Here is a 27,233-nt window from a genome sequence, read left to right on the forward strand (position 1 = left end):
TAAAGCAACAGAGGTTAACGTGAGAAGGGGATCAAGAACCAGCATAAAAATCAGTTAGAGATGAATCAACTTGGGTTGTAACACATTTGTACATGAAAGCAATGCTACAATCTTTCTGTATAGCTATCCTTAACTCAACTAGCAAAAATGTTGTCTTTCTTATTATGCTTATGTCTTATCTTCAACAAAATTAGAGATAAAGGCAGAACTGGGTCTGCCTGGAAGCAAGGGGGTATAAGGGGATAGGGTGGGGGTGCAGGGGAGGGGGAAGAAATGACCCAAACAATGTATGCACATTGAACAAATGAGTAAAAAAAAGAAATATGCTGTCACCCTATGTTTGTTCTTCTGCTTGATTTTTTTCCCCAGTTTGCTTTTAAGATTTTCTTTTTAATACTAATTGTTAATAATTTCATTATTATTTGCCAGTGAAGAGGTACTCCAGCCCTTGTGCCACAGCCCCAGCCCTCATGCTTCTTGATATATTTTCACTTTTTTGGACCTGGGGATGGATAGTTTCAGTTAAATTTCCTGCATTTACAGCCATTACTGGTTCAAATAATTTCATGAATATTTGCCTACTTTTAGTCATTGCATAGTTAATGGATAATCTGTTAATTTTTCAAATCATTTTTTCCTCTCTGTTTAAATTTGGGCAGTTTCTACTGCTATGTATTCAAACTCATTAAACTTTTTTTCTATGTAATATGTAGTCTATTATTAAATCCATCTTACATATTTTCACTCTTAGATGTTGTAATTTTAATCTCTAGAAATTACACTGGGTCATTTTTGTATTTTGTGTATTTTAATACATTCAATCTTTCTAACTGCATCAACAAATGAAATACAATTATAAGGATTGTACTACATTTATGCATTTAAGGTTTGATGTACTAGACTATCAATTCTATCATATGTGTCATTTCATATCAGATTTTGGGGCTTTTGGTTTTAATTTATATATGTATGTATTTTTTGCAGTGGTGGGTATTGAACCTAGGGTCTCATACATGCTAGGCAAATTCTGTCCCACTGAACTATATTCCTATCCTTTTTGTGTTAGCTTTGATTGATTAATTTTAACCCTTCATTATACGTACACTTTCCTGTTTCTTTATGTCTCTAGTATATTTAGTTCTAATTTCAGATGTGACTATTTCCTTGGTGCTTTATATTATATATGTATATCTATTTATTTATAATTATAATTATATATTTATAATTATATAGTAGTACTGGGTTTGAACTCAGGGCCTTGCACTTGCTGGACAAGTACTCTATAAATTGAACCATGCCCCCAGCCCTTCTTGCTTTAGTTTGTTTTTAGATGATTTCTTGCACTTTCTGTCTGGGCAAGTCTCAGATCCCACAATCATCCTACCTACACCTTAGTTGGGATCCCATCTTACATAGTTGGGATTGCTGTTGTATGTCATATCTGGCTTGTTTGTCAACATGAAGTCTCACTAACTTTTTTACCCAAGTTTGCCTCAAAACAGATCCTCCCTATCTCTGCTTCCTGACTAGCTGGGATTATAGGCATGTGTTATCATGCCTAACACTTTACATTCTTTTAAATATTCTTAAGCTTTTTGTTCTGGAATTGGAAAGCCTTTGATCATTTGCAGGTCTTACTTTTAAGCTTGTTAAGCAAGATTATGTTTAATTTAGAGTTAATTTTCTCATACTACTGAAGCAAGACCCTTCTAATACTCTGACTATGATCCATAGGTTTTACCCTCTTGCTATTTGGATAGGTATTTTTCTTGCCTTCATTTGGCTTCTTCACTCTGCTTCCAATAATCTTTTCATGTGGTTCTATCCCTAGTGGGTTAGTCCAATTTCCATTGTTATAACAAAATACCTGAAGCTTGGTAACTTATAAAGAAAAAATGATTATTTTGCTTATAGTTTGGAAGTCCAAACGACATGAAATTACCTCTGGTTAGGAACCCCAGGTATCATATCATGCCAGAAGGCATCACAGCAAAAATGCATTTGAGAGGGAGAATAACATGGCAAGTCAAAAGGCTACATAATAAAGCTCAGTTTTTTTTTAAAGTAACCCTCTTATGTGAACTAACTAGAGTCCCATGAGAACTACAGAATTTCTTCTGAGGGCAGTATCTCAATGACCAAATTACTTCTTACTAGGTGCTACATGCTAAAGCTTCCACAATACTTCTCAACACTTCACACTGAGGACCACCACATAAGCCCTGGATACAAACCATATCCTAACCAATGCATCTGGCCTCAGCTAGCTTCCCTACCTGTATGCATTGATCAGTACTTCACAGATTATTCAATGATCCCTTCTGTGTATTTTGTGTTCTCTCTTGTAAAGGTTTGTACCTCCCAGTACACTGAGATGCAAACTCTAGCCACCATTACTTCTCTAAACTCCGAGTTCTGCCTCCTTAACCAAGGGAAATAGATGTCTGGGTTCTCCTTTCCTGTACAACACCCTAGGGACTTTTTTCAGATACTAAGCTAAACATTCAAAGGCTCACCTCATGTTTCCCCTATCTTTCAGGATGTATACATCCCTGTTATTTGATCTTGACTAGAAGCCAAAATCACAGTGATTTTTAGATTTTGCACCAGTCTTACTTTCTTGTATAAACTCTTCTTGATCATTTTTTATTACCCTGTTTGTATATGATGATTTGGGTTTGCTAAGAGATTGTTAAAAATTTTTTGCATTTGTGTTCATAAAGGATATTGGTTTGTTCTTTCTCATAATGCCTCTTCAGTTGGTTTTGTTTCAGTGTAATAATGACTTCATAGAAGGAATATGGAAGTGTCCTCCTTTTCTAGTTTGTGAAAGAAGTATAGAATGTAAATTTTTCTTTATTAAAGGTTGGATATAGTTAGCAGTGAAAATATCTGGGCCTGGCATAATCCTTGTCAGAAGATTTTGATGACCATTCCCATTTCTTTAATAGACATAGAGGTTTTGGGGTTACCTTTTTCCTCTGGAGTGAGGTATAAAATTGATCAATTTTAGTTACATTGTCAAAACTTTTTTCTAAGGAGTACTTCAGACAAAAAGCTGATGAAGGTGTATACAATTTATCTTATTGATTACACATTTTCTTTTCAATTGGGCACTTTTTCTACTGGAATATTCTCATCACTATGCTTTCTCTTTTTACCTTTATATGTTATTCATTTTTCATCACTGTGACAAAATATCTGAGAAAAATCAACTTAAAGGAGGAAGTTTTATTTGTTTCATGGTTTCAGAGGTTTTAGTCCATGACCAGCTTGCTCCATTGCTATGACCTGTGGTGAGGCATAGCATCATGGCAACAGGTGAGTGTTGCTTTCTAAAAGGTCTTCTGCGTAGTTTTAGTACAACTGGGCAGCATGTAATATGGTACTATTTGGGCAGAAGTGGATTTAAGAGGAGGCTTGTCATTTTTTAGGCATAAGGTATTACTGTTTGAATATGAAGTTCTCCCCAAAATGCTCATGTATTGAAGTCTTGCTCCCCAACTGGTGGTGCTATTGAGAGGTGACCAGAGGAGCACTAACCTCATCAATGGGTTACTCCCATTATTTAGGAGGTACGCCGGGTTGGAGGAAGTAGGTCACTGGGACATGCCTTTAAAGGATGTATGCTGTCCTTGGCCCCTTCCTATCTCCCTCTATGCTTGCTGCCTATCAGGAAGTGAGCAGCATTGCTCCACCAGTCCTGCTGCAGGCATGATGTCCTGTTTCACCTCAGGCCCAGAGCAATGGAGAAAGCTGACCATGGACTAAGACTTCTGAAATTGTAAATCAAAATAAATCTTTCTTCCTTTAACTGATTTGCTCATGTATTTTGTCACAAAGATTAAAAAAAAGATTAACAAGAAAAATAAAAGTAGCAATAAGAATAATCCAGTAGAGAATTTTTCTAATTCATAGGACAAATGTATAATCAAATAAGATAAAAAGTATACAAACTTCCTTTATTTTTGGTCTTATGTCTTTACTGGTGTTTAAACTCAGGATCTTGTGTTTGGTTGGCAGGCACTCTATCACTTGAGCCATACCCCAACCTATTTTGCTGTGATTAGTTTTCAGGTAGGGTCTTGCATTTTTTCCCCAAGTCAGCAATTACCCATGATTCTCCTACTTATACTTCCCAGTAGCTGGGCTTACAAGTGTAGGCCACAATACTAGCTTGTTTGTTGAGATGAGTTCTCAATAACTTTTTGTCTGCCTGTATTCAAACCACAATCCTTTTAATCTCCACTTGCCAAAAAGCTGGGATTACAGATACGGGCCACTATACTCCACCTCACAAATTGGTTTCAAACTACACAGTGGGATGCAAAGAATTTTAATATTAATTTAGTTCACATCCTTCTTGATCTTGCATCCAAGACTAAGCCAGATTACTGAATTGTGTGGTTAAGAATCATTCTACCAGTAACCATTGCTAGGTCTACTTTGAAATGAGGATGACTGTAATTGAAGGGTGTGTAAGTCAGCTTTCAATGACTGTCAGTAAACCTGAGATGATCAACATATAAGAAAAAAGGTTTATTTTACTTAACTTTTGGTGTTTTCATTCCATGATTGGTTGGCCCCATTGTTTGGGGGCCTGTAGTGAGGAAGCACATCATGGGAAGAGTATGTCACAGGGCAAAGTATCAAGTCAAGCTTGGGAAATTAAAAAAGAAGAGGCTTGCCACCCATTAACCCTTTCAAAGCCATGGCCACAGTGTCCTAAAGACCTTCCACTAGGCCCCACCTCCATGGGAAGCCTAAGAAGCTTACATAGTAAATGGGAAAATAACAGGAACAGGAATCATTCTGAGGAATAGCAACAACAAAACATTAATAGCAACCTTGAAGTCAGGAAGTCACAGTGCATTTCACAAGTAAGGAATAAGTTGAAAGTACAAGTAGTCGGGCTAAGGAAAGTGTTTATCATGATTGCAAAAGCAGACCAGAATCCTCTTGTTGTAGTCACTGTTACACAGAAATTGCAGATTCTTATATTATACGTGAATGCTTCCAGGCAGGACATGTAGATGGCAAGGGTAATAATAAGTTTATTAAATGTTAGGTGAAAAATTTACCAAAGGCCATAATGTGCCAGGTGGGAAGCAGAAGAAGAGAGAGTGAGTTCTCTGTTACAAAGTGTTTTTAAAAAGATCTCATTAGCCTGTGGGAGGGGTAAAACCTGAGCAGTTTTTGATCCCCAATAATTAGTGCATGGAGAGGGGCTTGGGTGGTCTCTGGGCCAGGACTTGGGAGGTCCCTGGGCTAGTGGATGAATAATCTTCATGCATTTGCAATTGGAGAGAGAGAAAAGAGAGAGAGAGAGAGAGAGAGACAGAGAGACAGAGAGAGAGAGAGACAGAGACAGACAGAGAGAGAGAGAGAGAGAATGTTCAATCTGAAATGTAATGTTAATTCCTATATGTTTAAGAGTATAGATCTATTCTATGCCCTGGCCTCCATGACTCTCATTGAGGTTCACACTCAACTCTTGTTTTGGTTCAAACCAAGATTCCAGTTCTACAGTCTAGGTATGGAACATGATGGAATAAGGTGAATGTGAGGATGGTGTTTGGACCCAGGTAATCCACAAGAAAGTAAAGAGGGAGAGTAGAGCCAAAACTCACTCTGGGGGATTAGATTAACACAATATGGCTCTGTGACTGCCCCAGGCTTATTCCTAATTCACTGGACTTGGGTTTGGTTAGTGATGAAGGAGGCCATAGCCTTGAAGCAGTCCAGCTGTCAGTGCTGGATAATAACATCTGAAAAAGTCAGTATGATCATGGCATTTAAGCTGTAAACCACTATGGGGCTTAGCCTGCAATAGTCCATTCAGCTTTGGAGAAGAAGCAAAGAATATTCAGCAGAGTAAGGTAAAGATTTCATATAATGTCTGTACCCTCTTGAAAACTCTTTCATGGCTTTCGTGATAATGTTCAAATGCAGTAGTTTAAGTCCCCACACAATATTGTACAAATGTCTATAATTTGTTACCTTTTGTAATTTCTACATGAATTTACTGTTGCCAGGAAATTGATTTATATACTGTTTTACCTACCTCTTGCTTTCTACTTTGCATTGCTTTCCTTCTTCTTAGAATCTCTCTTCATACTTTTTTCTGTTTATCAAAATCCTATAAGAAGCAGAATAACCTTTCATATTCTCCTTTTTTATTTCAGACAAAGTAAACTTTCTCCTAACATCAGACTAACAGTTACCTGCAAAACCTTTGCTTACCCTACCCTCCTGTGAGATGTCTTCTTCATCGACATTTTTCAATATCACAGGTTTATTCAGAGTCTGCTCAGGCATCATGTTGAGTGCTAGGAAAGACTCCATCTTTTATAACAAGCTCCAACCACAGTACTTCTTACATTATAAGGAATGCTGTACATATTATTGACTGAGGTTGGCAGAGTGTCTGAAGTTGCAGCGCACTTTCTGAGTTCAAACCCCAGTACCACTGAAAAAAACCACAAAAAAAAAAAAAAAGGTCCGTATCACTGATTGTGTTAGTCTGCATGGACTGCTATATCAAATTATAGAAATGATAGGTATTATTAAGATAGGAAATTTTCATAGTTATAGAAGTTGGGAAGTCTAAGATCAAGGTACTGGCTGATTCAGTTCCTGGTTAAGGTCTTCCTTCAGGATTTCTATCTTCTTGTTATATTTTCATATGGCAGAAACAGAATCCTCTGTTTCTTCCTCTAATGGGACATGAATAGCACCATAGGGGCTCTACCTTGACCTTGTCAACAGGTAATTACCTTCCAAAGACCCTTCTTCCTAATACCATCATATCAGGAGTGAAGATTTCAATACATGAATTAAGAGTAGAAGCCAACATTTAGCCCATAATGTTACATCCCTGATTCCCCTAAATTCATAATCTTCTCACATACAGAATGTGTTTCTTCATAATAGCCCCCAATGTCTTAACTAATTCTGGCATCAACTCAAAAGTCTAAGCCTAAAGTCTTATCTAAGTACAATTCTAAGTCTGATATGGGTGATGATTCTGCTAAAATTCACCCTGAAGCAAAATTACTTTCCAGCTATGATCCTGGAAAATTAGATAGATATATGCTTACAAGATACAATGGTAGGGTATGCATATAAAACATATTCCCATTCCAAAAGGGAATAATAGAAAAGATGGAATAGATAATACTTCTTAAATAAGTCCCAAATCTGGCAGGGAAAATCTCATTAGATATGAAAGTGTGATTATAATTCTTTTTGGTTTGATGCTTTCCCCTACAGCCGCTCTGGGGTGGCAACATCAACCCTTGGCTAGTGGCATTGCTGTGCTCTTTTTAGTAGGTGGTGCCAAGACTCCCTGTAGTACATACCTTGAAACCAGTTTTTCCCCTGGGCAGATTTGTCCCTTGTACCTGTGCACTATGTACCAACAGTTAAAGAAGCATGACTGATGATCATTAAGTCACTTTTCTTGTCCTTTCCCTTTCTTGATGCATGGTACATGTTCCCATATGAGTGACTCCACAGTCCCATTTTATACAATTCCAAAATTATAATAGACCTCATTCTGACCCATGTTTTCTGTCTCCTTTAATTCAAACGGGCAGCATCTGCAGGTATAACTTTATGTATTCCAAGCCTCTGATGAAATGGTAAAACAAGTTCATGAACAACCTCTCTCATTTTTTGCAATATGGCTTCATTGAGAATTTTCTAGATATACAGGTTCTGATTCCTTTATACTCAACAAGTCTTTCTTCATTTTTTCCATCTCCTATTCTACTTTAAGAGTCAGAGCAAGCCAATGTACTGCTTCAACACTTTGCTTAGAAATCACATCAGAAATATATCCAGTTTCATCATGTACAGGTTCTGCATTCCATAAAACTCTGAGCATAAACACAATTCAACCAATTTCTTTATAACTCTGTTAAAAGGGTAAACTTTTCTCAGGAGCTCAATAACATATTATTCATTTACATATGAGCCACCACCAGAATGTTCTTTGCCATCTGTATTTCATGATTATTTGTGTATTCTTTACGATCATGGAAGCTTTCCCTATAGCTCTCTTCTTTCTTTCTCATCCCTTATTTTCTTTTAATGTCCATATTTCTGACATGTACCCCAGAAATGCTCTAGCTGCTATCCATTACCCAGTTCCAGAGCCACTTCTCCATTTTAGTGTTTGTTATATCAGGATCTTACTTCTTGGCACTGCAGGGTCACAACAATTCTAAACACTGATGAACCCAACAAAAGAACTCCTAAATACATAAAACAAAGACTGAGATACATATAAAATAAGGAGATAAAACTCACCACTATAGGTGGAAATGTAAATATTTGCTCTTTATACTTAATAAAAAAGAGGAAATGATATTAGGAAGTTTGTATATTTGGACACCATCACCCAACTTCACCTAACTTATTTCTCTAACAACCTCCAGCAAACAGCAACACATTACATATTCTTCTCAAGTGCACAAGGATTATTTATCAAGATAGTTAATAAACTGATTAGTAAAATTTTAGGAACATTAAAATCATATGAAGAATGTTCTGTGATCACATGGAATAAAATTAGTAATTAGTAAAAATAATCAAGATAAATTTCCAATATTGGGAAACTAAATAACATACTTTAAGCTATGTCTCACAGAATAAATACAAAGGAAAATTAGAATGTATTTTGGCCTGAATGAAACTAAAACACAGTCATTAAAATTTATGGAGTACAGCCAAGTCATAAATATAGAAAAAGTTCTAGCACTAAACACATTTTAAGAAAGAATAAATATCATTAATTTCATAAGTTTTGACTTATGAAATTAAATCATATGATTTATGGATCAAGAAATTAATATGGAACCAAATTAATCTCTAAGTTAGCAAAAGAATAAAAACAATAGCATAAATCCATAAAATAATAGTAGTAGCAAAATCAAACCAAAAATTGACTGTTTGAGACTATTAGGAAATTTGATAAAATTCTACAAGACTAGTCAAGGAAAACAGATTGAGGACACATACATAGCCAATACCAAGAATGAGAAAAGCAAAATCATTATAGATTATAGATATATTTGGAAAAATCCTAGGGGAATGTTGTGTATAGGTTTACAGTGACAAGTATGATAAATAATATTGACAAATTCCTTAACAGATACAAACTCATCAAAGATGGAATATGTAACCTGAATAGCCCATTATTAAATATTTTTAAAAGAACTGAGTTTGTGGTTACTAACCTGCTGACAGAGAAAACACCATGGCCACATGGCCACATGGTCTCACTGGAAAATTTTACTAAATTTATGTAAATTCTTCCAAAATTTGAAGAAGAGGGAATGCTTTCCAAACTATTATATGAAGCCAGCATTACCCTGTGCCAAAACCAGAAAAAGAAAAATACAAAACAGTGTCTATTACAAACATAGATGCAAAAATTCTTAACACAATTATACAACATGTGAAAGTAATATGCATTGTGACCATGATTAACCTAGGATTCAAGTTGAGTTTAACATTTGAAAATCTATCAATTTAATAGATTATAAAAATATGTAGAAAAAGCATTTGAAAAATACCAATATCCATTTCTAATTTAAATCTTTCAGAACTAGGAAAAAGGGGAATTTCCTTAACCCCATAATGACTCAAAAAACTTACAATCAAAATTATAATCAATGAAAAATTGAATATATTCCTCCCTGATGTCAGAAAGGAGTACAAATTGTCTCTCTTGTTATTCTATTCAATACTCTAGGTTTTATCCATGCAAAGAAAGAAAGCAAAAAGCAAAACAAAAGATATACATATTGTAAAGCAAGGAGTAAAAACTCTTTATTCTCGATGACAAGATTGTCCCTATAGAAAACTCAGTGTAATCTATGAACTCTTTTTTTAAAAATTTTTATTTTATTCATATGTGCATACATTGTTTGGGTCATTTCCCCCTCCTTCCCCCTGCCCCCTCTATGAACTCTTAAAGCTAATTTGTTGTGCAAGTTTGCAGCTCCCAAATCAATATACAAAAAATCCGTATTTTTGTATGTTAATAATTACAAGTTGAAATGGAAAAAAATACCATGGCAGTCAAGTAAAAGGATATAATGACCTTACAAATAAATTTAACAAAAGATGTGTAAGACCTATACACTGAAAACTAAAGTTGCTTTTGAAGAAAATTAAACCAAAATGGAATGAGTCACTGCAACGGACTAAATGGTTATGTCCCCAACAGATTTGTAAAATGAAATACTAACTCTCAAGTTGATGAGATTAGCAAAATAGGACCTTTTGGAGATGATTGTGTTATGTGGGTGAGACCTCTGGATGGGATTAGTGCCTCTATAAAAGGCAATATCCCATTTCAAGATATATATGTATATTTTTTCATTATAAATGAAAGCATAAGTCTGTATAAAAATTTGTAGATGAATATGCATATTAACTTCACTTATAATAACACCAAAGTAGAAATAACCCCAATGTCTACTCATGAATAAAGAAATTATAACATGTCCATATGATGAAATACCATGCAGAAATATTCTTGCCTCAATAAAACTTATCATTGACTTATATTTATTTGTGTGGTCTAGATTATACCATTGTGGACTAAAAGGTCTCTTTTGTTCAGGCTATGTGCTTTAAAGACTAGAGAGATTCTGTAGGGTTATATACATACTAATATTTAACTAAGGAATAAATGATTAAAGACTAAGTTATTTGAATAATGAACTAATTCTTCAATGAGAGATTTATTTATTAATTTATAATCTTTTTGGTTTTAATTTAGATTAATGGTACCTCTTTTTATTTACTCAAAAGGTATTGATGTAAAATAAGTACTCAGTTTGATTTTATGGTGGGGGATATAAGTGATTATAACTGTACTTTAAATTGCTGCTTTATGCTTGTAACAAGCTTGAGATCTTATCAGTTGACAGTTTTATTGGTGATTAAGTCACGTGTTAAGTTTCCTTTCACTTAATTATTCTAACAGGAGTGACAGACCTTTTGTAACCATTGTTTGGGTAGTTTCTGATTATTTATAGTTTTTCTTCTACAAAAAGCATTATACCAGATTACATAAATTTGGTCACTCTTAACTTTGAAATTGGTTTCATTATTATCTAATATTTATTATACTACATAGTATGCCAGATTTCAGATATTATTTATGAAACCCTCAAGATTTTGAGAATGTACTTAATGTAACTAGCACAAACCTTAAAAAGTCTTATTTCAGTACTTGTTGATGGTTTTAGCTTCTCAAAGCTAAGTATTCCTCATCTTCAGGATTTTTTAAACTATGGAGTCTTATGAAAAATATTTTAAGAATTACTTTCAAAAATTTTGCTGATAAGCTTCCAGATGAATAACTTTTGAGGTGTCAGAGCATGCATGATATATATATATACAGTTGTGGGATGCATAATGGCATTTCAATCAATGAGAGACTGCATATATGAAAAAGGTTCCATTAGATTATATCACTGAGCCAGGGTGGTGGCTAATGTCTGTTAGTCCAGCTGCTTGGGAGGCAGAAATCAGGAGAATCACAGCTTTAGGCCAGACCAAACTAAAAGTTAGGGAGACCCATCTCAATGCGCAAACCAGGTATGGTGAAACATACTTGTCATTTCAGGTAAGCAGGAAGCATACATAGGAGGATTGTGGTCTTAGGTCAGCCCAGGGCAAAAATGTAACAACCTATTTGAAAAATAACTTCAAATTATATCACAAAAAATAAGATTGTAGCAGAGTGAGATCATACCCATCCTCATTTGTGTAAGTTTATGATGTTTATGTAATTATGAAATTGCCTCACAACACATTTCTCGGAACAACCCCTTCCTTGACAGGTAAGTGACTGTACACAAATCAGCTGACATCATGCTAGGTAGAAGTGTGACCAAGTGGATTTTATTCATACATTTCCAACTGATGTATCTATTCAGACTACAGTAAATTACTGCCAGAAAGAGATGGAAAGAGTGAGTCTGTCAAGCAGAATTTTAAGATGAAATATGAAGTGGATGCCTACAGGTCACACAGGAAGTCATCTTTGTCATCTTTGCCACTATATTGCTGACTCCATTGTTGTCCTTTTACCTTTTCATCTCTTATCTTTGTTTCTTAGTGACTCACTTCTAACTCCCTCATTTTATCATCCTTTCTCTCTTTTCACTTACTATTGCTGCTTACAACCTACTCAGTGTTACTTACACATAATTTCTAGTTCAATGTGTCAAGTTAAAAATCTTTCACATATGAGATGTAACTTGCATTGTTATTGTTATTCTTTAAAATATAAATACAGCTCTTTCAATTGGTCATGGCTTACAATAAACTCTATTCTCTGAAATTTATATTTTAGAATACATATTATTATCTACATTTATTACTAAATAAATATTTTTACAGGTACCAAATTCCCATTCCTTCTGTAGTCAAGGCCTCATGGAGTCACTGAAAATACAGCAGATTTCTTTAAAATATCATAAGATGGAACAATTAAAAACCTCACATTAGTCAGTGGGATCTAAGAGTGAGAATGCTGTACTCTATAGTATCTGTCTCTGTAAGGAAGATAATGAAGATTGACCAAGAATAATTAGGTCCAATGAGTGGTTTATAGGACCTAATATCTTCCCTTTTCAAAATGCTTTGCCATTTCATGACTTCTCAATGATTCTCATATTCCCAGTTCCATAATAAACTGAACAGTTCTTTCTTTGTGGAGATGGGAAAAGCAAGACTAATAATGGCCATTAAACCTCAAGATTATTTTTAGATTTTCCTTAAGAGTCTTCTGCAGATCTGCAATATGTTACAATGTGTGACTTGCATCAGTTAATATTGGAAATGTTCCATTCCTGTCAATTGGCTTCTAGTGCCAGGGATGTCATCTGAGGTGGTAATAAATCATACTTATTGGGTATGGATTATACATCTATAAATGTTCTATATGCTTTATGTCTGTAACCTCCTCTAATGCTCAAAATAACCATATGTGATAGCTTATTCCTTTTTGTTTATATAAACAGATGGTAGAACTGAAACACAGATAGCTTAAGTAACTTACATAAGATCATGCAGGTGATACAAAAGAGCTCTTCAAATCTCTGCCTTTTGGCCCCAGAGCTCTCACTTTCTTAAATACTATATCATTGTGGCTAGTGACTGCAATATATTGTGATATTAGTAAATATGCCATGCCACCTTTTCAAATATCCTACATAGCAAAGATGGGGAAAATAAAATTTCATGCCGAGCTCTCTAATCATATTCCAAATCCTAAAAAAAGTGAAAATCAAATAATCTGAGGTGGAAAAAATATCACCATATGTTAATCATTCTAATAAAAAATGTATTCTTTAAAAAAAGAAATGTTTTCTTCACTATTACAAACAAGCAACCCATGGGGAATGGAATGAAGATCACAACAGTGACTTGGGCTTGAAACATAGACTGAGCTTCTTCCTTGTAACGTAAGCATCAGGGTTAGTTAATGAATTCTGGTTCATTGTTATTCTTTACAATCTTATCTAATATATTTTCTGTGTCAAAATTCTTTTGCATATCTGTGAATTTAAAAATTAAGATATACTAATAGTTTTTGTTAAAGGAAATTGTTTAGTATCAGCAAAAGTAGATAATAAGCTCACTAAAAGCCAAATGCCCGCCAATGTGTATGTTTCACTTTTTATAGATGTCCTATCAGCAATCATCACACAGAGATGGAAATCTACTTTATTTTTTTCTCTTGAGGACATTTATAACCCATACACTGAAGTAGCAATGACTAGAGTAATGACTAGAGTAAACTCTTAGGAATATGACACTTCAGGTTTATTCCATTTAATATCTGTTCATTATTTGTTTTATCTAGTTCTTGAATTTGAGGCTTTTTTTATCTACAAACATATCACTTCACAAAAATCAATAAAGCTTTTCTCCCTTAAGTTGATATTTTCAGTATTTGATCACAGAGATGTACAGTCTGACTACCAGCATAATAGAACATTATTATGTGTCACGTAAATTATTCTCATGGAAGAAGTGTACAATGAGAAAAAATTGATTTATGCCATTTAAAAATGTAGAACAATTTATTTAAACTTTATGTGCACTTAATGAAGAACTCACTTAGAAAGAAATTATTTCAAAAACATATTGACTGAAAATAATCAAGCCAAGTATGCTGGGTATAAACCTCAGGTTGCAAATTCAATTGTGCAATAATTTATACTATATTTAGCTTTGATATTCAACTATTTTAACTGTACTTCCCCTTGGATAGCAGTCTCTTAACTTTGTCAGTTCGTCAGTCCTCACCTCTCCCCAAACTTGTCAGGACTGGGTCTCAAATTACTGGTCTTCACACTACTAGAGCACAGGAAAAGATTCACCCTGGTAGATATTTGTTGCCATGGAGATGCTTGCTTCATGTCTGCATGGGACCACTAAAAGCTAAGTCATGCTAGCAGAAATATTGGTGTCTACATAAATTCAAAACCTAAAACCAAAACCTTTCTAAAAATGGTTTAAACCCAGAAGAAAAGGTGCAGCAGTTTTGTTCTCTTTTTAAGATCTGTGGCCATGTCACTAAAACAGACTCTTCTAGCCCAATGAATGCCTGGCTGAGGAAAGGGAGAGCAGACTTGTGAAGTCAAGGGCAGAGACTCAGTGGTCTCTTGAGTGCTGAGTATAAAATCAGAAGGTAATCTACTTTCTTTTGGACTCTGAGGTCTCAGACAATGCCTCTTAATTGCCTTTTAGCTCACCCTGTTGCCATTAATTTACTTTAATCCAGCAAATAAAATTAACTGTGCATTCTGTACAAGGCTTCACTTAGTAAGCCAAGAATAAACAAAACAGTATTACTATAGTTGTACTGGCATCTCCTCCTCCTCCAGTCCCCTTGGAGTCTAATGTGTCTTTGGGCAGATCCCTTGGTTTCAGAAGGGTTGGGCTCTTCTGGGGATAGGTTTTGATCCAGCTGATCTGATCCAATCCAGGGATGTGTGTCCTCATGTTGGAGTTAACCCTAACAGCAGTGAACCATGTACAACACCTCACACCAGGCACCAAGTGTCTGTTTAATACTGTGCAAGGCTTTGGTGGGAAATCAAGCATGTTTTATAGCAGGCTTCTCTGTCATTTTTCCTCCATCAGCCCCTACTGACTGAACCCCACAAGTAGTTAAGAATTTGGGAGATGATTTTGTATCTGTCACTCAAACTCTTGACATTCATTTGGGAAGTGTTCAATCTAAGTGTGGTAGCCAGGGTAATTTTCCTGTCACCTAGTTTGCCTCACTTCCATTGAAGGGATATTTTCTCCTTTCATCCATAAACAAGAAAGCCCAGATCTGTCCATCTTCCTGTATCTCTTAAGAAGTTCCAAACTATTCTGAGTACCCTTGTACACTGGTACTCACAGAAAGAAGAAAGACAGTCCCATGATAAAAAGAGACCAGGGCTTGAGCTTGTGAGTTACCTCCTTTGTTCTTCACAGCATGCCAATGAATGAACAGGATAGTGATTATTCTACTTCTATTTTAAACAGAAGAAAAATGAGGTTTACTAGAAAAATTAGGAAGCCCTCCCAACTTCACTAGCAACCAACTGGTGAGTGGTTGTCTGTTGATTGAGCAAGGTATTCTGGCCCCAATGCCAGAATCCCTGTTGCTGACTTTCATATGGAAAGTGGGGGTGGGGGTAGGGAATGCCTGGGATCTGTGGTTGCTAGAGACAACCTGCTTCATTTTCTCTTTTATCATGTGGATTGAAATGGCCAACCATTAGTAAGTCCTTTATGAGACTTTATGCTAAACTCTTGGGAGTATAGAAAGGATAATGTATGTTATTTCATATGTATGAATGCATGTCCCTTTTATAGTAAGAAATGAGATTAAAAAGTCTAACTGATCTAAGTAATACACCTTTAAAGATGGTAGAATCATGGGCTCCTAACATTAGTCTAAAACCAAATTTCACCAAGTTAAGTGATTTCAGGCTGAGCACAGAAGCTCATTTCTGTAAGACTAGCTATTCTGTAAGTGGATATCAGGAGGATCATAATTTGAGGCCAATCCAGGCAAAAAGTTCACCTGTCATCCCAGCTAGGTGGGAAAGCGGCATAGTCAGACTGTGGTCAGTCTGGCCAGGGTAAAAATTCGAGCCCCTATTCAAAATATAATAAAACAAAAAGGGCTGGGGGGATGCCTCAGGTGGTAGAGTCCCTGCCTAGTAAGCACAGGGCCCTGAGTTCAACCTGCAGTACTGCCCAAAAACTTGTGATTTCTTTAGGCCATAATTTCTTTTAATATGTTTAGGGTTTTTTATTGAAGAATAATATAAAGTGAAATGTAACAATATTAATTATAATGTCTTCAGTGCATTTCAACAAATTGTACATACCCACTACAACTGCTTTTCACATAAAATTTTAAATTTATGTGCTATAGGATTGTCTCATTAATTACTCTTTTAGCCAGTAAAAATGCTTCCTATGTGCCAGGCACTCTGAAGGGAATAGAGCAGTGAATAAAATAGTCAAAACGCTGACATATAAATGTATTCCAGGCAAGAAAGTAATCATCAAATTCAAAATCTGTCAGGAGCTTAAAAGCACAATGAAGGAAAATGAAGGGAATAAAGAATGATAGGGTCAGGGGAGGTCAGACCATTTTAGAAAGGGCAATCAGAAGAGGGCTTGTTGACAAGAAGACTTTTGTGCAAAGGTATGAAGGTCAGCAGGCATGTAAACGTCTGGGGGATGCAAGTTTTAAGCAGAGGAAACAGCTAGTCCAAAGGCTCTAGCTGTTTGGACTCTAGCTCAGGAATGAATGTGCTTCATTCCTGAGATGTACACAGTCCAATAAGAAGGCCACATTGCTTAGTGAGGGTGAAATGGCCAGAGGTAGATAAACTGCTAGCCCTGGACAGCCTTGTAGGCCATAAGAGAGATTTGGAGTTCCTTTCTAAATGAGACAGCAAGCCCTTGGAAGACAGTGAGGAGATATGTGACACCAGCTCACTTACTTTCTACGAGGATCACTCCGACTGTTATGTAGTGAGTTATCTGAAGTGGAGCTAAGAAGAAGGTAGACGAAGCTATAGAAAGAATCCTTAAGTGATGAAAAAAGACTGGGTTCTGAGCAGATTCCAAAAGGCAATCTCATCAGGAATTGCTTGTGGATATGATGTGAGAGTCTGCAATGTCATCCTTGTGGCTTTTGGTTGCAATCATAATAAACCCGACCAAAAATAGTGTAAATAATTCTAACATTTATTACTCTAAATAAGGTAGAGCCCACTCTTATCTTTCTGCTCATCTAGCCTCATATACGAAACCTTCTTTGAAGATCAGAGATGAACTAGTAGGTCCATCAGTCTGTCTTAATCCACCAGTCTCCAGAGGCAGAAAAAGTCTATATTCTTTGAATCTCTATGCGTGAAGTAGCCTTTTACAGAAGCCCACACCAGATTCCTCTCACAATTCATTGTCAATAATTGGGTAATATTTTCACCCTGACCTTAATCATTGCCAAAATTTCAATGATGACTGGTATAACCAAAAAGGATTTCTCACCCAAATCATTAGAAAAGATGTTAACAGAAAAAACTGACTCTCACCATTAAAGAGGGGCAAATGACTTGCATGGAAAATCAGTAGTATTGCATATAAAATAGTAACAATCCAAATCAATACAGTATTTAACTACATAACCAATCAATGTTATGTGTAAAGTAAAAAACATGAGATAACAAATAAGGAGGTCTGTTTGCTACTCACTGCTAGAGACCCTGGGAAATCACATATGCTTTCATTCCCTCATTTGTGAAATGAGGAGATGACTCTGAATGTTTTTCAAGAGCCTGTTATATGTAAATAACATGTCACATTTTGAGTCCTATAAAAATGTTGATCAAAGTTGTTTGCAAATGCAATATGAATCTACAGAGCAGAAAAATAGGATGAGCTATCATGATGCAGAACACAGAATCAAGGTGGTTATTGGACATTATAATGAAAATAACAAAAACAGAAATCAAGGGCTTGGTGAAGGGTAAAGTACTGGTTTGGAGAGGAGGGTGAGTATAAGATAATGGTGTCAAATTATATTGAGATGTGGTTGTATTTTTTGGAGGCTTTTGAAAAACAGGTTATGATCTTGAAGGAAGTGACATTGAAGTCTTGAAGATGAATATAGCTGTTAACATTAGATACACCAGATGAGATATAGAGGAGAAAACTAGAGACTGAAAAGCAATGGAGAGAATGATGTCTAATTCAGCTGTGAAACAATGCATTGGTGGTATTTCAGAAGAAAGGAAGAGGCTAGAACATAACATCTGTCTTTCAGTTGAAAGCTAACATGATATAGTATGTGATAAAGAATCCAGGCTCAGGCAGGAGTCAAGCAGACCTGGCTTAGAACCTCTCCATGCTCTTCCTAGCTGCATGAAGTCTGAAAAATAATGTTTCCTATGCTCTGGTTTTCTTATCTCCAAAACTGTAATATTAATAGAATCTAGTCCATGGAACTGTTGGAAGAATCAACTAAGAAAATGTTTATGTAGCAATACTAAGCAAAGTGCTTGAGAGAGTACGTTCTCAGCAAACTATTTTTCCACCGATAACATAAAATTTATTATTAAATTTATTGTTAATTGGCAGCAAAATTCTGGAAAAATTATTAAAATACAGGTTAAAAGCCTTTAGCTAAAGGTCATTGTAAGATAATGGAGGTTCTTCACTTCTGCCTTTTGTTAGACTGGGTTTCCTGTCCTTTTTACCCCTCCTGTCCTGCTATCTTCAACTTTAAATTTCCAATACACATGGAATTAAAATCAACATTTATATCATCTCCTGCTGAAAAGAAAACTTCAGCATACTTTTACTTCTATTTTCTCCCCCCTCATGTATTATATTGCTCTCACCTGAATGTTTTGCTTCAGATAATTGCTTTTCCTAATCCCCTCTGACTTTCAATTGGGAAAGGCCATTTACTAATGTTTTTGCTCACATTGCCTCTTACAGCCCACTTTCTGTTTCCATTTTTCTTTTTCTTAGGGAACACATTCTACTAATCTCTCAGGGTGGTTCTGTGAATGATACATTTTCTGAGATTTTGCATGTTTAAAAATGTCATTATTCCCAGTGTGTTTGGGGATAGAATCCTATGGTCAATGTAATTTTCCCTTATAACCAATTTAAAATTATTTTTATTTATAAGTTATTTCACACTTATTTTTAATACATAGATATCTTATATAAAATAAATAACATGGATAATTTTAAATTTGTAGTAAAATATGAAATAATGCAAAGTATAGAGAAGAAATGAAATACTAAATTATTAATGAAACAAACACTCAAAAACCAGCATCCATCTTAAGAGCTAGAATATAGTGTTGGGGTGAAACTCAGTTGTAGAGTGTGAGCTTAGCCTGGAGACAGCCATGGGTTTGAATCCAAATACCATATACATAAAAAACTGGTATAACAACATTATCAAGGACATCCATGTGTCCCTGCCCAGCCTACTCTCTTGATATTATTTCCTCCCCAATTTTCCCTGCCCTCATGAATAGCTCAGAAATTTCTGTTTATTATTCCCTTGGGTCTTCCCACAGTTTTACCATAGATAGATGTATATTCCTCTAAAGAGTGCATTTAATTCTGCTTGTTTCATAAAAATGAGCTTATGCTATCAATAGTTTTCTGTTACCTACAGTTTTTTACAATACATCTTAATTTATGCAATTTTTTCATTGTCTACAATATATCCTGTTGTATAGATTGGCCTCATTTTATTTATAAAGTCCTCATTAATCTTCTGGTGGACATTCCTTTTTGTTGCTCCTTTTTTTTTCTATTGCTACTAATGGTGGTATGAACATTTTGTACACATCTTCTGGTGAATACATGCAAAGGTTCCCTCTAAGGAATGTAGTAGTACTGGCATTTGTCACTCATGAGATAGCTTATCTGCCACTTATTAGGTAACAGCAGTTGCTTTCCCTAAGGGGCTCTACCAATTTAAAATCCTACATCAATACATAAAATTTCCATTCTTTCACATACTCTTCAACCTTGATATTAGACTTCTCAATTTCCCCAACCTATGGGATATAATATGTAACTCCACGATATGAATTCTTTCTGAGTTCAAACCCTAGTGTCACCAAAAAAGAAGTCATGATACAAATTCTGATTTCAGTTTGAAGGTACTGGCTTACAGATTTTTGCATCTGTATTCACAAATAGAATTAGCCAATGCTTTTTCTTTTTCTGGTTTTTGTGTCAATACTACAGTAGTTCATAAAGTGTCGACTTCCATCTAATAATACTGCTGGTAAGAAATCATTCTTTTAGTGATAAATATCACTCATCTAGTCCCTCCTTAAAGATTGTCTCTTAAAGAGGGATAGCATACCTATCAGTTGTCAGGATTCCCTCTCATTATTATTTTTTCTTTTTTTCTTTTTTTGTGGTGGTACTGGGTTTTCACTCAGGGCCTTGCGCTTGCTAGGCAGGGGCTCTACTACTTGGGCTGTGCCCCTGGTCTCTTCTTTTTCTTGATGCTCTAAAATGTCATTAGTTTTTACAGATACTAAATTACGTATTTGATGGTAATTTTTTCTGTTATTTTGGAAATCAAAAAATCCTACTTAGCACTTGGTTGTTATAGCCCCAGAAACCTATCTTCCCTTCATTGTAGAAACTTTCTTCTACTGTTCACCTATTTTCTCCTTTTTGTGTCCTGGAACCCCACTAGACCAAAGTTGGAACATTTGGAACTTGACATTAAGAGGCACCTCTCATTGTCAGAGTTAACATCTTTTTATCCCTTTGTGCATTCCTAACAGGATTTTTGGTCTTGATGTGAGGTTCAGTAATTCATTCTTCATTTGTTTCTTTTGCTACTCTATTCAAGTCATCATTTGTGTGTGTGTCAGTTTATGTGTATGTGTATGTGTATGTGTATGTGTATGTGTATGTGTATGTGTATGTGTATGTGTATGTGTATGTGTATGTGTGTGTGTTGTACTGGTGACTGATCCCAGGGACTCCTGCATGCTAGGCAAGCAGTTTGCTATAAGAGCCAGGCCCCCAGCCCTTTTATTTGCATTTTTATTTTGAAATAGAATCTCACTAACTTTGCATGGAATGTCCTTCTGTCTCTACCTCTGAAATCAGTGGGATTACAGACATGCACCAGCATACCTATCAATTGTCATTTTCTATTTTAATCAGGTTTTGTAAAATATGTGATCTCCAATCAATTATTTCTTATAAATGTGATATTGTCTCAGATATTTCCAACAATGCACACAGAGGCAAGGAAGATACCTCTGGTAATTTTAATCTCATATAACAAATCTTGGATTATATAAAACTAAATATAGCAAGTGATGGGGTTGGAGAAACAAGTAGATGTTGTAGCAAGAAAGATGTACAGTATAACATTAGAGTAATGATCCCCCCATAATTAGAAAGTCCCAATGTAAATGTAACTCCCTTATCAAAAGAGATCCTAACATTTCATGAGGTAAATCTAGTTAAAAGCTCTTTGCAAGAGGTATATTTTTAAAAATCAATTCAGGAAATTTGAAGATAGACATCTCACACTGAGAACCAAAAAATTATAATGACCATTGATTGTTATTCCATCTTGATTAAAATTAAGCTGGCACCACATGACTCAAGTATCAAATGGCAATTTAGTGAAATACTTAAAAAGTAAAGGAGACTATTAACACAGATGCCATGAAAATGAGTGGCAATTGCTTGCATTAACTTCTGTAACATGAATACATGTAAATCCTGAAAATATTTAGAAAACATTTATCTTAAGGACACAAAGAAAAACACATCAGTCAAGTTAACATCCTTTCTTTTTCTTTTATTTTTATTTGCAGTCATGGGGCTTGAACTCAGGGCTTCACTCTTATTAGGCAGGCACTCTGCCACTTGAGCCATTCTACCAGCCCTTTTGGTATGTTGGGAGATAAGGTCTAACTTTTGCCTAGGTTAGCCTCAAACTGTGATCCTCCTGATCTCTGCTTCCTGAGTAGCTAGGTTTACAGATGTGAGCCACCAGCACCTGGTCAAGGGCCTTTCTTGTCAGGTTTATGTTTATTGTATATATTGTCAATCTAAAATTTACTTTCCATCTAAGTCTATTTGCAATACAGGGCAAAGAGCTTCCTGACAATATTGAGCCATTTTGTTTAATCATCCCCAAAGTGGTTGACCTGTGACTTGAGGTTATGAAACCTTAGGCAGTTTGCTAGAGAAACAGATTTGTTAGAATGTTTGTCATGAGAAACCTAATACTATAAATTCTGGTTTATGAATAAATGTCAGGCATCAGTTTTATGATATAAATGTACTACTGGCAACTCACTGCTGCTGTTAGGACTAACCCAACAATTATACAGGGATGGAGATGTGGCTCAAGTAGTACAGCAGAGTTTAAACCCCAGCACTGCCAAAAAATTTAAAAAGGACTATCTAGACCTTTTGAGGATTTCAAATGTAAATTAAAGCAGTTCCTTTTTAAGAAATAAGTGAAAAATAGAAGCCTATTTTTAACAGTAAGGTAAAAAATGACAGGTTAATTTTTTAAATATTTCGTGATTTAAAAATGATTAATAGACTATTTATATTTGCTTTATATAATGATGTACCAAGCTTAGTTTTGGGTTTCAGAATTTTCAGTGGACTTAAGTGTTCTTGGAGATGGAAAACCTATTTGAATGGTATTTATTATTCTCACCCAGAGTGGTTTGTGAGCTTGGTGTGCATGAACCAACCACCAAGTCCATTTTATTATCTTGGAAGTCACTTTTGTCATAAAAATTCTACAGTTCTACAGTGTTTAATGAGAAAAGTTCCTCAAATAAATGACAAATATTTAAATGAGGGTAACAATATAAAGTCTGTAGAAAGACCTTGTGGGGTGGCTTCACCCAGAGTGTCTATAGCCACTGACCAAACCTTCAAGTTCAGAAATTAGGAGAAAATAGTCTTATTTAAGTTACTATTAAAGAAGAATACATAATTAATAGTACAGTGCCAATAACAGAGCTCTTGCCAAGTTGAACACTGCCAGACTTGGCTAAGAAAGCTCTTGTTTCTATACTAACTTTAGTTGGAAGAATGAAAGTATTTGTTATTAAAATATCTAGTATGATTTCTCATTGCAGCTAACAGTGCTGAGAAAGAATAACAGTCTCTGGATCCCAATGTCAAAGTTTTAAAATGTGATAAATGCATTTAAATAGCAAAATTGTCATTATAGCAAAATTTTTATAGATACTTATTTATATTCTTCTATCTCAGAAGGCCATTTTGTGACAGCAGTATTTGGCTTCAGCCTTGATCTTAGCCCCCTATTGATTTTCAACATTCAGCTGCTCAGCACCAGACCAAAACTTGTAGTCAGGTACATCCCGAGCTTCTTTGTGTATTCTTCTAGTATTTCTATATGCAAGCATAAGCAAATTACAGTATATATTATTATTTTTCCCTTTCTAACATAAAAGGTAATAACATACTGTTCCGCAATTTAATATACTAACTTCAAATTACAATCGAGAATCTCAGTGGTATATGACAAAAGCAAATACCAATTAAAAGAAAATTGTAGAATATTCGTATCAGACTTGATAGAATTCAATATGAAAAGTCACAGAAAGACACAGAAGATATTTCATATTAGTGAAGGGAATAATTACCCAATAAAATAAAATAGCTATAGACTTTCATGTCCTTCTAACAACACAGCTTTTTTCAAATTATGTTTAGTTAAAATTGGCAAAGCTATGAGAAATGAAAGATAATTTCATAATCCTAATATGAAAATTTCACCCATATTGCTCAGAAAAGGATGTACAAAGTTTACAAAATGTAAATAAGAATAAAGAGAATGTGGATGACCTGATTATTCTAGTAGATATATATGAAGAAAACATGTCCTAAATTCTTCTCAAATATTCTTGGACCACACTCCAAAACTGATCATGTATTAACAAAGGACAAATTGAAAAGCTTTATGCTATTTGGCCAAATTTATTGACCATAATGCAATACAATTCGAAATTGAAAATAAATATCTATCCAGGATACAAGATTATGCAAATCTATAAGTTAAAATTATACTATTAGCTGAAAGAAGCAATCAAAATGAAAAGTTCAAATTATTCAGAATAGTATAAATTTGAAAGCTCTTGGACACTGCCCCCACCGTGGACCTTAACAGGGTCCTGGATGAGATGCGATGTCAACATGAAACAGTGCTGGCCAACAACTGCAGGGATGCAGAAGAATGGTTCACGGCTCAGACAGAATCTCTGGAATGTACTGTGGCAGAAACTGAGGCCCAGTACAGCACTCAACTGGCCCAGATGCAGTGCCTGATGGACAGAGTGGAGAACCAGCTGGCTGAGATCCGCTGCGACCTAAAGCGGCAGAATCAGGTATATAAGGTGCTGCTGGACACGAAGGCCCGGCTGGAGTGTGAGATCAACACATACCGGGGCCTGCTGGAGAGGGAGGACAGTAGGCTTGCCTGTAACCCGTGCTCTACAATGTCCACTTCAAGCAGCACTCGTGAGCCATGCTCAGCCTACATCATTTGCACTGTTGAAAATTGCTGTGCATGAATGCTAACCACCCTGCCCCCAGCATGGTAGATGGAAGAATGGAAGCCAGCAGTGTCCTAGAAAGAGATAGGACTTCAACCAGGGAAATTCAAACCAGAAGCACAAGTGCATTCTGGATATATTGAACATTTCCTTTCCTTTAAGCTAATTTGTGGAATTCTGGGAACCCTTAAAGCTTTCTTGCTACTCTCCAAATAAAACGTATTCATTCTTAAAAAAAAAAAAAAAGAAAGCTCTGAATAATAAAAGATAAAAAAGAAACCTAGCTTTGAATTCAAAATGTAAAAACAAGAGAAAAGTAATGAAACAATACCAAAAGGTCAATAAAGACAACGAAATCTAACACTAAAAGCATCAAATCAGAAGTAACCACAAATTTTAAATTGCAAGAGAATTAATTCACACTTGTATCAGTAAATTTGAAAGTGTAAATAAAAAGTGGCAGTTCTTGCAGAGGAATATAAATTTCTAAAATTGGTCTAGGAGACAAAGAAAATCTGTGTAATAGGAACTGAAGTGACAGTTTCCCTCTACTCTGAGCAATGGTACCAGGCCTAATAATTTTGCAGGTCATTTTTACCAAGCCTCTAATGAACAGAGTTCTTTTCACATACAACACTTGTAGAGCACAGATAAATGCAGGAAGCCACATAACTCATTCTATGACACATGATCCAGATTAAAACTGTTCTCAAAGAAATAATAAGTAGATATCATCAGTGGATATGGATGTAAAAAATATAAAATATTAATAAACTGCATTCGATAAAGTACTGAAAACAAAAGTAGAATCTTTTAAATATAGAACAAGAGTTTGTCCTAAGAATGAAAGTTAGGGTCAGAAATCAAGAGAGCATGAACCAATGAAATGTTTGTGAGGAGAGATTCAAGAGGACTCATATAGACTTCTCAAGAGAAGACAAAACAATTTTGATCACATTCAACACTCATTTATAAAACAAACTCATATAAAACCAAGAAACACTCTTAATTTTATAAAGGTTACTGGCCAAACCCAATGGCAAACACCTTAATTCTGAAACTAGGTACAAAGTAGAGTAAGGCAAGCAAGGTCCCAAACTCAGACAGAGAACTGGAGGCACCAAAGTCCTCAGCAATCAAGGTAAATAATGATCAGTGCAGTATTTTAACTAATAAAATCCATGATACTTTTAAATATCAGAATTTTAAATAAATACCAGTGCCATCAGAAGCAAATGGCAGCCTAAGACAGAAGGAGAATTATGTGGTCCTACATACATACTCTTGCGTGGGCTTTTATTTAATAGTTTTTTTTCTTAAGAACACTAAAATAGGTGCAAAGTATTGAAAATGGAAAAATATGTGTTATTTTACACTTCTTTTAAGTTTAAATATTTTTATGTGTACTCAAAACAGAACTTACAGCTTTACTTTCCCAGCCATCATGGAAGCAAGCTCACCAATATTTTCAGTCTATTTCTGAGCCTCTCTCATTTTTAATGGAAAGCATTGACATGTTTGATTATTTGCTTTTTAAACAAAGAAAATAGTTTTAATGTGTTCAAACAGTTGATAAGACATCATTTTAACTATAATTTGAAATGCATTCTTGAATGTTCTCATAAAACAAATTATGGGCTCTTGAACAATAAGTCCATGATCATCTTTTTTATCATGTTAACATTTATATATTAAGAATATGGAGGAAATTCAATTAAAATTAATGGAAATAAAAGTAAAATATGAAGATGAAAAGCAATGGAAGTCGTTCTAACTTTTAAAAGCAAGCCTTTATGAAAATGCTCAGATTATATGAATGTGGTCAGTCAATACAAGGCAGAGTGGTCCTGCTCTTGGAAATAACGCAGTCTCTTGAGATGTTTCATTCTTCAATCCACATAGAACAGTGAATCATTTGAACATATTGGAAAGATATTCAAATTTCTGGCTGATCTGAAATAAAATGCTGACATCAAAGACAGCCAGTCATATGAAACTCAAAGTATTCTAGTACAGGAGAACAATATTGGCAAGCTGCCTAATGAGTGTCAGTAATTGAAAGATGATTTCATATTTAGCTATTCACATAAACACTTAAAAATCTTATAGATCAAATACAAAAGTATAAAAGTTTTCTAACATTGATAATAATCTTATTTACATGATATGACCAACTATAACCTTGTATGCTAAAAATAACTTTTCTAGGTTATCAGTATAAACTTTTTAATCTACCACCCTAGGATGAAAGACTTTTATTATAGGTTTTTTATGCTCTCATTAGAAATTGTTACAAAGCTGGTGTCATATGATGAGGCAATAAAAGTATGCAAGCTGGGCATTGGCATACATGTCTGTAATCCCAGACTTGAGAGGTAAAGATAGGAGAGCCATGAGTTTGAGGCCAGCCTGGGTTACATAGCAAGTTCAATGCCAGCCTGGGTTATATAGCAAGACCCTGTATGAAGAAAAAAACATAGAGCTCGTAGTTCATGCCTATGATTCCAGCTACTCAGGAAGCAAAGACGAGGAGAATCATGGTTTGAAGCCGACGCAGGCAGGCAA

The 27,233-nt window shown here is 35.2% G+C and overlaps 1 protein-coding gene across 1 annotated transcript in view; it reads right to left on the reverse strand.

Annotated features, from left to right (window-relative positions):
• Positions 1-8,573, reverse strand: part of LOC109676940 (serine/threonine-protein phosphatase 4 regulatory subunit 1-like) — a 46,945-nt gene extending 38,372 nt beyond the window's left edge. The window contains exons 1-3 of the mRNA XM_074041629.1: positions 7,362-8,573; positions 6,244-6,469; positions 6,065-6,139 (exon numbers count right to left, since the gene is read on the reverse strand). The gene's annotated coding sequence lies outside the window, so the exon portion shown is untranslated. The remainder of the gene's footprint in view (positions 1-6,064; positions 6,140-6,243; positions 6,470-7,361) is intronic.
• Between the last annotated feature and the right edge of the window lie 18,660 nt (positions 8,574-27,233).

The sequence above is a fragment of the Castor canadensis genome, chromosome 9 (genome assembly GCF_047511655.1).
Source record: "Castor canadensis chromosome 9, mCasCan1.hap1v2, whole genome shotgun sequence".
Lineage (NCBI taxonomy): Eukaryota > Metazoa > Chordata > Mammalia > Rodentia > Castoridae > Castor > Castor canadensis.